The sequence below is a fragment of the Haliaeetus albicilla genome, chromosome 19, assembly GCF_947461875.1.
Source record: "Haliaeetus albicilla chromosome 19, bHalAlb1.1, whole genome shotgun sequence".
Classification (NCBI taxonomy): domain Eukaryota; kingdom Metazoa; phylum Chordata; class Aves; order Accipitriformes; family Accipitridae; genus Haliaeetus; species Haliaeetus albicilla.
Genome location: NC_091501.1, coordinates 5542646 through 5558532, shown reverse-complemented (window position 1 = coordinate 5558532; position 15887 = coordinate 5542646). Strand labels below are relative to the sequence as shown.

General features: G+C 42.0%; 1 long non-coding RNA gene across 3 annotated transcripts in view; it reads left to right on the top strand.

Annotated features, from left to right (window-relative positions):
* Window positions 1-15887, top strand: part of LOC138690063 (uncharacterized) — a 40635-nt gene that overhangs the window by 3760 nt on the left and 20988 nt on the right. The window contains exons 1-2 of one of the 3 annotated variants that reach the window (XR_011328854.1): window positions 9092-9294; window positions 10132-14547. This is a non-coding gene — a long non-coding RNA (uncharacterized lncRNA). Of the gene's footprint in view, window positions 1-9091; window positions 9295-10131; window positions 14548-15887 lie in introns of those variants that run through there. The other 2 variants (XR_011328853.1, XR_011328855.1) reach the window with 2 other exon arrangements.

Below are 15887 nucleotides of genomic sequence, written 5' to 3'. Positions count from 1 at the left end.
AAGCTATGTCCTCAGACCTCTTTAACAGCTACGGTTACTGTGTATTTTAGTGACTGAGTCACATAAGTATTTGATTTTCTGGGCGTTTCATTCTCCCTTTTCCTCCACCTTCAAAAATAAATGTTCTTCTTTGTTTTATTTTAATTTATCCCTTAACATTTTAAAATCTATCTGACCTTTTTTTCAGGACCAAAAGAAACCATATCAGTTCTTTTTGGTGATCTATAATGTGTGCTTTGATATGTTTTTTTTGTGCAACAGTCCCTCTGCTCCTAGAAATTATTTTACTGCACCCAGATTTGGGCTAAGCATCCCCAAACACAGATATACCGCACATCCTCTAAATAGGCATTTGAACAATCTGCTCTCTCCTATTACCCATGAAAGAACAGCTAGAGTTTTCAAATGCGCCTTGGGAACTGAGACACTGCTGTAACTGTGACTTGTGTTATCGAAGCCTATTCCCGACTAAGACATTTTTGAAAATGAGCTTTCTTTTGAAAATAATGCTTCCAAGGCCTTTCAGTGCTCTGGAAAACATTATGCCATATTGTCACGAGGCACACTGCCCCTCAAGGTTGAGAAGAAGCTTTAACGTAAAGTTCTCAAGGAAGATCTGGGAGAGATGGAGACAGCAGCATCAGTCTACCACAGAGAACATCTGGTACCCCAAAAAAGCCACTGTGTTCGCTGTCTCCCCATCCTCCTCATGGCAGTGGGGACTGCTGCAGGGTGAGGACCATGAGACAGGGTGAGCTGCCCTTGCAGGCACTGGCTGTGGCCAGACCGATTGGTGCGGATGCACGCGGTCACCTCGGAGTTGCCTACACACAGAAGACTGCTAGGGCATCCTAGGGGCAGTCCCTACTGTCCCAGGCTCTGACACAGTATTTGGGCAGGTAGAAGGGGATTGCCCATCACCCCCAGCACCAACTGCTTGGCCAGGGGTATGGAGGAGGGCTGAGAAGTGAGTGGGCACGCGAGGGGGGAAGCGTGCTGAAAGTTTTGGGGCTTCTGGGCTCATAGGCTTGGTGTTACTATTAATAGTATTAAAATTAATAACATCAATAACAACAGAATGAAAATCTTTCTTTTTAGTGGTTACCCATGCAGTACCATAGATACTACAATACAGAACAGAAAATATGATGAAGTCTTCACATCAAAACTAGGGGCTGCCTTTTAATCACAGTAAAGCCATTTTAACAACCTTTGGCAAGCTCAGCAGCAATGCAAATATTCCAAGTGGTGCAATATGTGTTTAGGAGAGGGGAGAAAGGGCTTAAAATTCATTTAAATTGAAAAACAGCAGTCATGCATTTCTCTAAACGATTGTTTTCAGTACCGTAAGCCACATCCTTTCAAATTTCCTCTGCTTGGCCACATCATTGGAATGAAGTGTCATAGCTGGTTAAGTCACTTTGACATCATCCTGATGATGTGTCAAGCACAGGAAATTTGAAAGGACAGGGCTCAGTAAGGTCTTACCCTAACTTGCCTTCTTTTGACAATTCCTCCCTCCTGCCCCACACCCTCCCTGCTCCTTTTTTCAGCTTCAGTGTTTCTGAGCTTGGTTAACTCTTAAAATCCCTAGGATGAGGCTAATACTGCCAAAAGTGTGGAGATAGCATTCTGCAGGTCTCCCACCTTTCTTTCAAAGCCAGCATTTTCAAAGTGTCCAAATATTTATGATGAAGGGTCATAAGTGGAATCAGTTACATTGAAATTGTCAGAGAAAAGCCCTGCAAGTCCACCTCCGCTGGCAAGATGCGTGTGGCTGCAGCTTCAGAGTGTAGGACTGGAAGAGACCCTGTAGGCTGTGAGCCCTCTGCCTGGCTACATCAGGCAACTGGTGGAAGTAGAGTCCATTGTATAAACTGCTTAATAACGAGCTAGTCAGGCTTTTTCCTTCAAATACTGCTACTGGGAAACCATTCCAATAATTCACAGCTCTGAGTAGGAAGCAGCGTACAGAGCTCTTGTGCCAGAGCTGTCCTTCAGCTTCAATAGCTCTTTTCCTCTCATCTCCTTTCTCCACCCCCAATGTACTTAGAGAAAACAATCCTACCTCTTCTCAAACTTCACCTTGCTGACCTGAACAAGCCCTGTTATATTTTCTCAGGAAGTCGTCTCTCCACTCTCTTGAGAAGTCCCTCACTGCATTATTTTCAGTTTCAATGCTGCTTTCGTGACAATAGATGAGCAGGAAACAAAACAGTATTCCCTCTGTGGACTTCCCACAGCTTCTCACGCAGCACTACTATCTTCCTATTGCTGTTGGAAGTACCTCCCCTATATAGTCACCACAGTACCTTCAGGGTTTGTCCATGGATGCATCCTGTTGACCGCCCAGACCCATCCTGTGGTCCATTCATATGCAGATGTTTTTTCCCAGTAGAAATTCATGGTTCGGAGACAGAAGGCCTACATTTGACCTGTATCCATGTGCTTAATGCTGGTTAGCTGTCTCTGAAGGTTCAAACTAGCCCGCAGCAGGCAGATGGGGGCAGACCCATGCCTTTGCTCCCTCCATGCAAGGGCATTGCTCTCCGTTCTGTTACACATGATCTCACTTCCAGTGCGGCAGCCCCCAAGGTTATCCATTTCTTTCTTTCTAATTCTTCTCATGCTTTCCATTTTTACGTCATCAGTAAATATCTCTCATTTGCTCCTATTTTCCGTGCCAAGGTCACTAATGAAACTATTAAGAAAATAGGTCCTAAGGTCAATCTGTCGAACAATAGAGTTCCTCCCACCTGATAACTTTCCTTTCAGCAGAACCTGTTGTGAGCTGCCCTTTAGGCAGTTCCCTGTTGACCTTATAGTTATTATACTAATTCTCAGCTTCTGCACATAATGTAACCTTTTTCCCTACAGCTTCATATCAAACGTTTACCTGAAATCCAGATAAAATGCTGCATTTCATTTGTCTAGGAAAGCATTTTTATCACCAAAGAAATATACCTGCTTATTCTTGCATGATTCAGTTTTGTTAAAGCCATACTACATTTTATATATTTTTTTATTTCTCTCTACATATATTTTCTTTCAAAATTCATTCTTATATTTTGTATACTATTAAAGTCAGCCCACCGACAACTAGGCACTAACCTATTTCCATCTTTTCTCAAGCAGCAGTATTACATTAGCTATGTTCAACCATAATGCACCATGCCAATTTAACGTAATCAGTACAAAAATCGTTACCCGATCCTCAGTTTCTTCTGCCAGCTCTTTCACAGTTCCAGGAGGGAGATTGTCTGGTCCAGAGATTTCTGTTTCAACTTCAGCTGTGTGTATTTTCAGTTTGAGGGTTGCACTTTCATTACTCTCCCTACTCTATTTCATTGTTTTTATTAAAAACAAGGGAGAGTTTTGAAACTACCTGAATTATCATTGATTTCTACACCACCTTCACTCCAGTGGGACTTTACTTTTTCTTCGATCTTATACATATGGTTAAACAGCTTCTTGCTTATTGTCTCAATTGTTTTTTCAAGGTGTAATTCAGCTTGAATTTCATTGATTCTCACTTTACCTGTATGTTTCCTGACATCTAATGTAGCTCATTTTGCTGATCATCCAATTTTTCCCTCCTGAGAAGGCTTTTTCTAAAATCTTAACATAGTCTTTAAGGTGGTTATTTACCTCTTTCTGTCCAGAGTGCTTCTCTACAAGTTTACAAAGATTTTTCCTTTGCTTATGATATAGATTCCAGATAGGCTTCATCCATTTGACTTTGAGTAATTCTATGTTTCCTCTGCACTCAGGTCCTTCATTTCTTTTGGATAGCTCACTAATTAGATACCTTCATTTTTCAGTCTTTATCCATTTGAAATCTAAAACCTTAATTACAAAACTGCCTTTGTTTATCCTTAAATTGTATTTAAACTGAATCAACCCATGATCCACTTGAAACAAGTTTTTATTTCTTATCACTTTTAAAAACAAAGTCTAATTAAGGGTGCCCTCTTGTTCAATGAACTTTATCTTAGTTGATAAAGAAAATTGTCCGCTATCATACTCAGGAAAACCTGGACCTTATCCTTAATGTTAATATTTATCTTTCACGTATATTTTTGCATAGCATAATATACTGTACTTAGGTACTCCAAATAGTTTTATCCATGCTACGTGATCGCTTACTCCTTTATGGTCTCTTACAGCATAGCATATAATGTTACTCCACCTCTTTTTTCTCTAAAAATACATCTTTTCATCACAAACCCTTCAATATCCCTGTTCTCTCATCCTTGACAAAGCATCTTATATTTTTGGTGAAACATGGTTTAAGATCCTCAGCTACACATTCTAATTTTCTTTTTTTTTTAGGGACAACCTGAACATTTCAGTTGTCCCTTAATGATCACTGGTTTAGTAACCAGACCAGAAACTGTCCTTTCTCTAACAGTGCCATCACTTGGGTGATTGCTTTTAGTATCAACCTTCCATTTTTCCTCACTTCCATTGTTTCTTTTGGAGGCTGGGGAAGGTTGATGAGTATATTACTGTTTTATAACTGTGGTCTTTAGGTCTGGGTGCTCAGAAATGAAGGGCCTGTAGCGCATGCGGTGTGACTGCCTCTACCATCAGCTCAGCAGCATACCCAACCCAGCCCTGGATTGAGCATCTTTCTAGAGAGGACCAAGTGAAAGACATCACCTTTAATGAAAGAGATGGACAATGGGCTGAAAGATCCCATTATACTTATATTATTTTGGATTAACAGCACTAGTTATTTGTAATTTCCACCAGTGTGAGAGGTAAGTCAGGGCCAGTATTTTCAGACCTGAACAGAGATATTAATTTTTCCTAAAATAGAATATATCTAGATGCAGACTCTGGCTATAAGTTAGAGATTCCATTGGTGTAGCTTCCCTCTCTTTCTCTAATTATTACTAATTACGTTATTAAATCATTTTGATAAGCAAGTTGCATCCAGCCCCTATATTCAAAGTGCCCTCTGCCTGAACTCTTCAAACCTGGCACAAAAATTTCTGGTAAAGTTTACAATACAAATGCTTTATGGAAATAAAGTGGCACTAGGAATGTTTTGACTAACTGTGCCAGTTCAAACCCACATAAGTCATACAATGAATTGTTATGGTTTGAAAAGAGCTGTTTGCATTTTATTTTTTTTTAAAGCATTAATTATATGACATATAAAGCTACTAACATCTTAGGTGAGGGAAAGTGCCAAAATGGACATTACAAAAATGTTCACTTTGGTATTAATTCTGTGTTTATGGGGCGTCTCATGTCTCTAAAACCTCCCTAGACCACTATTAATCATAACCTATCAAGTACATTCATCACATATTTTTCCTGTCATACGCCAAATAATGTCTTATTAATTAAAGGGGTAAAAAATTGGAAAGGTTCCTTTTCTTTCCTATTGTTTTGCAGAAGAGGAAATGATAAAGTTCAAACAGTAAATCTGCTCCTTTCCAGAAAATGTTCTTATTGGGAAAGCGGACTTCAGTCATATTAAAAGCAAAACTGTTTTGCAAATTTTGGCCCAAATCTTGCTTGGGCTGCTTGCTCATCTAGTTCTTCTGAACTCAATTCACTGCAAAAGCAGGATTTGGCCTTTTAGCACTTGTGCTGCAAAATCCATGACTGTTATTAAAGGCATTTTAATTAAACCCAGCATTAGAACTACATTTTTCTTTCAAACCATCTATAACCAATAATTAGCAGCAAGGGGTTTTTCAAACCTCAAAAGAAATTGTTTGGGTGATACGCTATATGTGGTTTATAGATTTAAAATCCCTGGGGTTTTGTTTTCTGGGAAAGAGAAGACAAATCTCCATTTTAAAGTTAAATGGGTTGAGTTTTCTGTTCGTTCCCTACTGGACAGTCGTCCACATCTCAAAAGCTGAACGTAGCCTTAATTCGTGACAGCTGTTTTCTTTACAATAGAATTGAATTTTATATAGCTCCATTCATATTTGAGGTGTCCCAAAGCATTTAACAATAAAGAGTCGGTGCCAGCTTTCATGGACCACTGCAGCACGTCAGAGTTTTGCTTGATGAAGATCCCCAGGATTTGGGTCCTTGGCTGGTGGTGATGCTCTGGGCGTGGGGACCACCAGAGAAGATGTTCTGCAGCCCCTCTCCCAGCCACGGGAGGCAATACTGACAGGACCCTGGGGTTAAGTTCATGCCAATTCAGAAAGTACTGCAAAGTGCCCTTTCCTTTAATATCTCTGAGCAATGGCACCCTCAGCCAGTTCTATGAGTGTTGCTCTGCTAAATTTCTATATTTTCTATGCTTTCTGTCCCAAATGTGAGCCATCAACGTTCTGCCTTAGATCTACTGCAGCGGCTGCCTTGCATTAGTCTGACCGCAGGCTGAGCAGAGCAGGACAGGCAGGATCCTTCCACCCTCAACAACGATGATGCTGTCATAACACAGAAATCCTGGGTTAGTCACTGCCTGCTTATCAGAGTCAGTCCATGCATATCTGCTGAGCGTATCTGGGTCTCTAAGATTAAACATCCATCTTAATCCTCGTCAATAGATAACAACTTGAAAGTTGCTAGTCTACATCTCGCATACTTTATTTTAACCACCGCCTTAAAATGGCAACAGCAAAAATATGTATGTAAGCCTTAAGGTGTGAAGGCATAATAACTCAGACCAACAGGTATGAGAAAGAAATGTCTCTTAGGTGCATATTCACTTCTCATTGGGAGTTCAGTGTAATATAGTAGTTCTGTGGTCACACAAAGAGGTATTCTACAGCAGAAATACCTGAGAACACAGGTAATAAACTACTTCTGAGCTCACCATCAGGCCCTTGCTATTGCAGGCAGCCACTTTGTAAATCAGCTGTACAAGGGAGAGGAGTGGACAGTGAATACCTTTAGAAAGAATAGACCAGCCTTTCCGTCACCTACATCCATGCAATTTACTAACACAGAGGATTGCCCAGAAACAAATTTGGTTGCCTTCAGCTGGATAACTTATTCAAGTCAGAATGATAAAATTGCATTACTCTAGAATGACCTTTTTCCCATGAAAATGGCACTAATTAGCAGGTTTGCCTTTGAAACAAAGAGCTTTTCTAGGCAGTCAGAGTGGGATAGGGCAAAGTCTTTCAGGATAAATACATAGAGTACAGGTTCACAAATTACATCAGAGGTTTGAAACCAATAAACAAGTTACACCAAGCTGTGCTCTGGAGTAGCATAAACCCAATGGATCTAAATTCCTCCCTTCTGTGATTCTGCAAAATCAGTGAAGTTGCACTAGGGCTTTGAAATACCAGTTTTATTGCATAGGAGTAGGCTCATCTTTAGAGGCCACAGATGGATTCCAGCTATCATGAAACAAATAGTTTTCAAGAATGGATATCCAAAAGGAATTTTCTACAAAAGAGCTGAAGAAAAACTTGCATCACCATTATGTGTTTAAAATAAATCAACACGATAAGGAGCATGATTAAGGATAGGTGGGGATCTCATGGTGCTGAACAAGCTTTGGAGACTGAAGTCACATGTGAGCATGAAATCATGAGAAAGAGGGAAGAAAGAAGAAAAGGAAGATACAATGAACAGACATCAAGCGGTTTCATGGTTGGAAGAATCATGATCTTCTTGCCCGACCTCCAACATAGCACACTGCAAGAATGCAGTGGGGGAAAAGCAGAAGTGAGAATGAGCTGGGATAAAAAGAATAAAGTATCAAGCTGCTCTGAGTAAATAGGATAAGAAGAAAGCAAGGTCTCAGCAAAGGCACGCATTACAGAGCCTTCCAAATACATGTATTGCCCAAGGCTGATGCTGTTTTCCAAAAAACTTTTTCCCATTTCCCGTGTTAAGCTGAAGGGTGCAGAATGCACCATTAATCTTAAAAGAAGCCACTTTTACTTCCAGGAACAGAGTTGTCCAAGCTTGGCTCAAAGACTGCAAATTCTTTTTACTTGTCCTGTTGTAGGTAGGTTTTAGTGGGTGATGACATTCATCTGCTGTAGCAAAGGATAAGTAAGATTGTTCCTTCCTATTTTTCTCACAGGAAGAAATCCAGATGTTCATTCTTAGTATTATCTTTATCCTTATTCTGAAAAATTCCCATTCACCTCAAAAGCTTGCTTAGTCAACACAGAGTGAGAATCCAGGCAGCGTCTTAGCACATCACAGTTAAACGCTGCAACCAAGCAAATGAATGGGAAGATAAGTGTAAATTATCTATAACTCTTACAGCAGGACTCCGTTCTCCTTCTCAGTGTCCTACTCATTTTAATCACTGACTGGTTCTTTAGGAAAAAAACTCACATTTTTGGTCTCTTTGGGCGGAGTTTGTCTCACTAACTAAAATCTGGTTATCCCAGTCTAAGTTCGTCCTTTAAAATCTCTCTATAGAAAGAAATAGCCATCTCCAGAGGGTGAGTCACCCCATTCGAGCACAGCCACCGAAGATAGCTGGGATATATTGCCCTCTGGGGGTGCTTATTTTTCTTTACTGCTTATAAGGGAAACTTAGATAATTCTTAGATATACAAAGCTGGACAAGATGAATCCCAGACTTTGCAAGCAGGTATATTAATTCAATCAAGTGAAAAATACAATTTTTTTTGCAGATGTGCTATACATACATTTCTGTCCTTTCCTGCCCTTTTCTCAGCTTCTCATCTCTTTGGTGCTTAAGCTGTAGATCTCAACAGCTTCTGTGGGAGAAAGGGAAAAATGCTGATTGCTTCCTGAAAAGTCATCAAGTGCAACCACACAACAATCTTTAGCATTCACAGCCAAGCACCTAGTTTGTTAAGTATCCATTTAAAAATGACAGTTTGCTACAACTTCTCTGTGTACGTGGAAATAGGTGACCATCTCTTCATGTTGTTTGGGGCCTTAACCATGCACATAAAGCTTTCTACTCACCTCAGAGTTGCTCACAGGTTTTAAGGCAGTCAGGGACCTTGTGGTAATGACCTCCACGAGCCACTGAGTGTCGAAATACCCAGTCCTACAGCTTCATAGCCTTTTAAGCTAAGATCATAATCTTATTAATTAAGATTAATCTTAATTCCCTGGAGGAAATGGCAAAGCAGCAGAAGTCTCACTGTCTGCGTTTGCCTGTGCACCCTGGCCCTTCCCTTCCTTGGCATCTAGACCCCTATATAAATAAGCCTGTCCTTAATTTTAAGTCCCACTGAAAGCAGCTGGCAGGGATGTCTGCTACCGAGCGCTCTCAAAGGCACCACAGAGGACGACGTGGGCTTCTGGGCTGACGCAGGGCCGATGCTCTTACTCTGCTGTGTATGAATTTTGTTGAATCAGGGCTTACGAGTACATGTCATGATTTACCTACAGCCACTGAGAGACATGTTCTCCTTTCGCAGTATATAATTAAAGTAATTCTTCTAGTGTAAGGCTAGGGTTCTGGATTAAGCCCAGGTGGCAGCTAGCATCATGTGATATAACTTAATTATCTTACTGTCAGCTGTGCTTTGCTGAGCATCTGGCCTTTAGTCTTTCAGGTTGAAGCTCCAAGTTAATTACAAATACCATCAGGATTGCAAGGAAGCCTAATTGCACTTACGTCCTTAACATTGTTTAATCGATTTTGAAATCCTAATCTACACATCATAAAGTTTATTGGTCATGTTAATTGGCTAAATCTGTCATTGCAAGAATGGAGGAAATTGGCTAATTTAACTAGACAATAGAATTTTAAAATCCTATGTCCAGATAATCCTGTTGTTGATGTCACAAACTTCTACTCTATCGTTTTTCTTTTCAAAACATTTTTACAATTAAGATTGATTATATAAGGCTGATTATTCTAAGGCTGATTACTTTCAGTGCTGCAGAGAGAGCTTTTCCTCTTTCTCTTCTTCCAGTGAAGTGTGGCAGAAGCAGCGTTAAATGCAATTGTGGATTCAGAAATGTTTATGGTAGGCAGAGCCTTCAGATTAGCATGACACATGGAATTTGTGAGCTGTTAGATTCGATTTCAAAGCGTTAGGCTAGGATTTCACATTTTGTTTTTATAAAATGCAAATAGACTTCAGTTGCTTTGTTATTAAGATGGATTTGAAATGCTAGTCAGGGAGCAGATATGGAACCCATACTCATTACACAGGTCTTGCTTCCTGGAATGGATTTTTTTTCTTTTTTCTTTAGGATTTCTCCCAGATGCTAAGTAAACTGCTACTGTGAGACAGGCCAAGCAAAAAGCTGTTCCCCTCACTAATAAGGGATAAAGAGGTAAGGAATGAATGAAGTGAACTCGGAACGAGGACACACAAAGTCTTTTCCGAGAACATGCATCGAAGGAAGAAAAATCCGGTACCCACGGGCCACTGAATGACAATCGCTGGTCTACGCAGAGCTCCTCTGCATTAGAGCTGAAGGCAAACGAGCTGCCTTGCCTGGCAGCAGCAATCTTTATCACTACTGGTGATCACACCATGGCTTCTAGAGCTACATGCAGGCGTCGCTGCTGGTGTAGGTAAAGATGTAGATCCCACTGTTCATGGCGCGGGTAAGCCAGGGAGCTCCAAAGCACGGTCCCAGCATTACTGACTATCCTGAACACCAAGGCATACCTTTGCCTGTGAGGAGAGGACCTACTCTTAAGTGTGCATGACACCTGAAGGTCTCCCCGAGACCAGGTTAGCTGCATCCGACAGCGGGCATCCCCGTGGGGCCCATGAAGACGTTCAGTCACAGGAGTGAGCAAACCTATTCTGCCACGTGCATCCAAACAGATTGCCAGAAGTCGGCCTGCAAGCGGCTGACAGATTGTCAAGCAGCTGCAAAGACGAGGTGGGGAGCTCCTGGGTACTCCTAGATTGCACCAGAAGAAGAGGGTCGAGTGGCCTTTACAGTTGTTTCAGGCTGTCATCAGATTTCCAGCCATCAAGCTGAAGCAAGACCTCAAATGTCATTTAAGATTTCAAGTTAGCTTCTAACTGGAGTCTCTGAGGCAAAAATCTCAATCTGACAAATAATTGAATAAGCCAGTTTTCTAACAAAAAAAGACCAACGTCTGCTATAAAGAGCATTTTCATGGTTTTAACTTTTAGTCCTAGGTTTAGTCAAATATTATGGGAATGCATGCAAATGTCTGTGGATTTCCAGGAATTTGCAGATAGCTCTCAGCATCCCAGGTTTCCCATTGCAATGCATGATAAACAGGAAAGGTAGAACGATCACTTGAATTTTTTGTTAATTGTGCCTATAAATAAGAGAACAAACACTTTTTTTTTTAAAATCCTCTCTGCATACTTCAGACAAACATTGTGCTGGCTATAAAGGCTGAACCAGCCAGTAAGGCTTGCTGGTCCACGCTGACATGCTTGCAGTGATTTGTGCATGGGTTCGGAAGGAAGCGTGACTGAGCGTTTCTATAGAGATTAGAAAGAACAGGTCTTGTTTCCTAGCCATAGCCTTGATTAGCAAATGCTTAAAGTTAGGAAGATCTGTTGTTTTTACAAGGACATTTTGTTCCAGCAGTGGTTGTGTTTTCCTCCCTTTGCTCAAGCTGCGAGAGGCTGGGAGGCCACAGGAGCCCAGGCTGAACAAGAGCTTTCTGTCTCTCACATCCACAACACCTGCCTGAGAGGTACCACGCTGCAAGGACACCTGGAGGCTGAGGCTGCTGCTTTGTCGCAGCAGAATCAGGAGAGATTTCCCCAGAACGAAACGCATTCTCTTCAACTCGAAAGGGTGATTTGTTGGAAGAGAAATCAAGCTTTCAGGGTGTATTTCTCTGGCCTTCCCCTGGGATTACCGAAGAGAGAAGAGAGGGCTAAATGAAATAAAGTCTGATGCATCTAGGTACTTATAGATAATTTTGGAAAGATACATAGATCTATACGCAGATATATTCTGTCAAATTAGGAGCAGGGCGCTGCAACTTCTTGCGTGTGCAACGTCAACCAACATTTTGTTATCTGCTCGTAACTGCCAGTCTTGTCAGCCTGAATTGCACTGCGATCCGAGGGAAAGGGTTTCCCTTGAAACCCTGACGTGAATCCCCTGCGCCTCGCGGAGCGGAGACAGCATGTCCTTAAACCTGAACAACTCTGCTTCCCACTTCAGCTGTGGTTCATTAAACCACTTTCTGATGCTGGGTCAGGATGGAATTGGTTATGTTGGAATGAAACCCGTTTTCAGACAAAACTTATATTTTCTGCATTTTCCCTTTCACCGCAGAATTACATCCCCAGTCTTCAGCTTGATAAAATCACTTCTGCCCCTTTGCTTGTGCTTATAAGGAGGTGCTTTCTCAAAACTTGAGTCCTAGCTTCTTTTTATAGCTGCAAAATGTAGTACAGATACTGCTCCTGAGCACTGAAGTAAGATTTTAGCAGAGTGGGGCTGAACTCCAGTACTCAAGTGAATTAGAGAGATGTATATGTAGATCCAAGCTGTTTTCATGCTCTCTTTGAAGTGTGCTGAGACCAAGCCAGTTTATTCTAGCTGTTCTGTCATTTCTCTTCACTTTATACCCAAGCTGAGGTATTAAAAATATTGGTATTAAAAGTCTATAATGGCTTTCATTGTTACTTCAAAAGTCCTACCTCTCCAAAGTCTTCATGTTCAGCCAAGCTTGACAGATATAGACGTCTTAAAGGAAAAAAATTATCTTCATCCTTTCCTTCTGCTTCTTGGCTGCATTTTCTAACCTCTTTTCAGAGAAATATAGTATTTCACAGAAAAAATATGACTCCTCCCAGACTCCTGAGGCTGCTCTCACAGGTTGCTGGTGGATGCTACTGCTTCTTGAAAGGAGCTACGCAGTAGGACCATGCTAGCTTACCTGGCATGAAGAATTGTCTTGTACCTGAATGCCCCAGATCCACGCAGCTATAAGGGGTGGTTTTGGGCTTCATGGCAGCCCACTCGAAAAATCAAGCGAGTAAGCTTGTCTAGCCATGTCCTTTGGCACTGACACTGATCAAGTGACAGGAATATTTTTGGCTTCAGTCTTTCAGCCTAGCTTGTATCCCTATACTGCTTTTGCCATCCTCTAATGGATAAAAGTCACCATCTGTGAAGATCTGTCCAGGCAGGATCCGGATCTCTGCTGATGTCCCATTCCTGATATCCTTTAGCCAGGGCATCAGTGCTCTGTTGTACTCTAACAGTTGCTGGCCCTGGAATGCAAGTAACTTCCCGGCCTCTTTTATGGGGCTCTGAGGAGAAGCCCTGCCGCAGGATGATAACATTTAGCAGGATTCCCCAGGGGCATTGCAGTCGCAGGCGCCAAGTAAATGACCCACCACACTCCTACTCATATGATAAGGAACTTTACTGGTGCACTTTGCAGCCTGCTTTAATATTACCTCTTTCACCTCCTGCTTTTTTTAAAGCTATGTGGCTTGCCTTCACAGGACATCTGTGGGTGGTGGGTGGCCTATGCAGGGCAGGAGAAAATGCGTAAGAATAACAGGGCTCAGTTTCACTGCCACCACGGATTTCATCAGCTGCAGAGCCAAAGCAGCAAGAGCTTAAGCTATAAAACCTTACTCTTACCAGTATTCAGGCATGGGTGGGAACTGCTGTAACTTCATGTGATTCGTATTTACCTTTCAGAGGTGCACAGGACCACTGCCTCATGGTCTTGTGCCCAATAGACATAAAACCCTGCAAAAGAAGAGAGGGTGGAGTTTTATACTCATTTTCTCCCCTCAGGTGTAGAGGATTTTGCCCGGGCTATTTCATTAGCTGGGAGGAGGTGGTGAAGAGCAGTCATTTGCTGTGTGGTAGAGAATATGCGCAGCATGGATACACAGGGATTTTCCATTTGCTCTTTCTCATGCAGCGCTTCTGCTTTTTTTTTTTATTTATCACAGTTGCAGGACCCTAACAGTATCTCTGCAAATACAAGTGTTGTCTGTGACGGATGTCAAATTCAAAGAAACAAGACAGCAGAGGTTGGTAGACTTCATTGGTATCAATACTGTGATGAGGATGCTTAGCTCTAGTATTGCGTAAACATATGATAGCTGACATTTAATAAGAGAGCTCGGGGCAAAGGTCTGAATGTAGCATCTCAGCACACTGGTGTACTGTAAGCTGGATTATGTCTTGCAGAAAACTGTGCTTCATTTACGATACTGCAATAGACTGCTAAGCACATGTTTCCACCCAGGACAAAGGCAGCTCAGGAATTTGAATACTGTGGGAAGCCGGGCTTTGTCTGGGTATTATTTTGGGAAAGGAATATGTGTGGGTGGATGAGAGACAGTTCAGGTGGGGAAGGAGGGATGCAGCATGTGGGAAACAGGCAGCGAAGGGGAGCTGCAGTCCTGGGAGCAGCCCCAGAGGCCGGAGAGCTGGCTGGGAAAGATCTGCTGCTGTGAGAAGAGAACTTGCCTCCGGTTGTTTGCGTCCTACTGTGTTTATGAGAGCAGACTCTCTATATTGTTCTACATAAAAAGAATTGCATCAAAAATGCTGGTCTCTGCTATTAATATCTCTACTTGGAAAAAAACTTAAGGGCCTGAATTTTGTACAGCTGGAATGGTGTGGGGTTGCCTTTATTTTAATGTGGCATATTTTCTAATAAAGCTTTTCTTTTCTCCTTTTCCCTCTCAGTTCTTACTTGTTGTTCCTGTTGTCTCTGCTTCTCGGGAGAGGCACTAGGTCTCAGAGGGGCACCCCGTCACCTTGGGAAAGCCTCTTCCCTGTAGCACAAAACCCGCGGTCCTGTCTGAGGGCAGAACTTGGTTCTGCCATAGGGCTCAGCTCTTTTGTGTTAAGAGCTGATGTTGACACTTATAGAAGAGGCTGAGTTTCAACTACTTAACGCTCATCCATCCAAATAAGTGTAAGAAGTCTACCTGTCCAGCTAGCCATTTATCTGTGCTTCTGATGGCTTCCTTTGACTCAGATGAACGATGTCCAGAGGGGAGATATCAAAGCAAAGGTCATTCACAGGGTTTATGAGAAAAGGGCAATACTTCCCAGTTGGAAAAAATCCCCAAAGTCCTATTGGTTTGATCAGGCTGAACTTAGAGTGCTCGTAGCAAGTGAGAACATGAGGGACTATTTGCATATTGCTGCCCAGTATTGATCTGGACAAGGTCCTTCTAGTCAATGAGTGCATTTGTTGAACTCCCCTTCCTTCTCCTCACACCTGAGCAGGCTTCTGTGGTTGTTGATAACATCATACTCTGTCTGGGGAGCTTTTCTGTACAGAACTGACTGTCCTGAACCCCCAAAGGAGAGTGGCTGTCCACAGCCAACAGGTAGCCAGGGGTTCAGAGGCATCTCCTAGTGCAACGGTGACACAGTCCAGCAAAGGAGAAATCTACAGATGCTATCTTAAAATAAGCAACAATTTCACCAGTGAAACAACACCTGGTCAAAAAATAGCAATGATTTTGAAATTCAACCAAAATAAACCTGCAAAAAGTTGGCCAGAAGCCTCTTGTGATTCAGGACTAGCCTATAGTAGTTAAGGCAAAGAAGTAATATGGCAAATACTGAGACTGAGGATCACACTGCAGCGTATAACCCCAACCCCTTAGATGAAGCATGCTTAGACTTGAAAAGTAATTTATATATAAAAATCTCTCTGGACTCCTCCCTCCCACCTCTCTGAGTCCTGATAATGTTCTGGGAGGTGTCACACTTTCTGCTGAGATGTTTAAAGCAGACCTAGTAGCTAGAGAGGTCACCTACTAATGGAGGTACCATCTTCCTAGGCTTCTCTAATTACAACCAGTAGTCAATTCATTGCCATCTTTCTGAGTCTCTGGCTGCAACTGGCAGGGAAAATAAAACAGCAGCTACTGAGATTCAAAAAGCTGTGTGCAATCTGGATTGTGCATTTAGACAGTGTTTATTTAAAAAAGCTATTATCTACCAGCTGCTTATAAACTCTGTTATGCCCTGCAAGAATCTTTGTACTATGTAATTGGCTT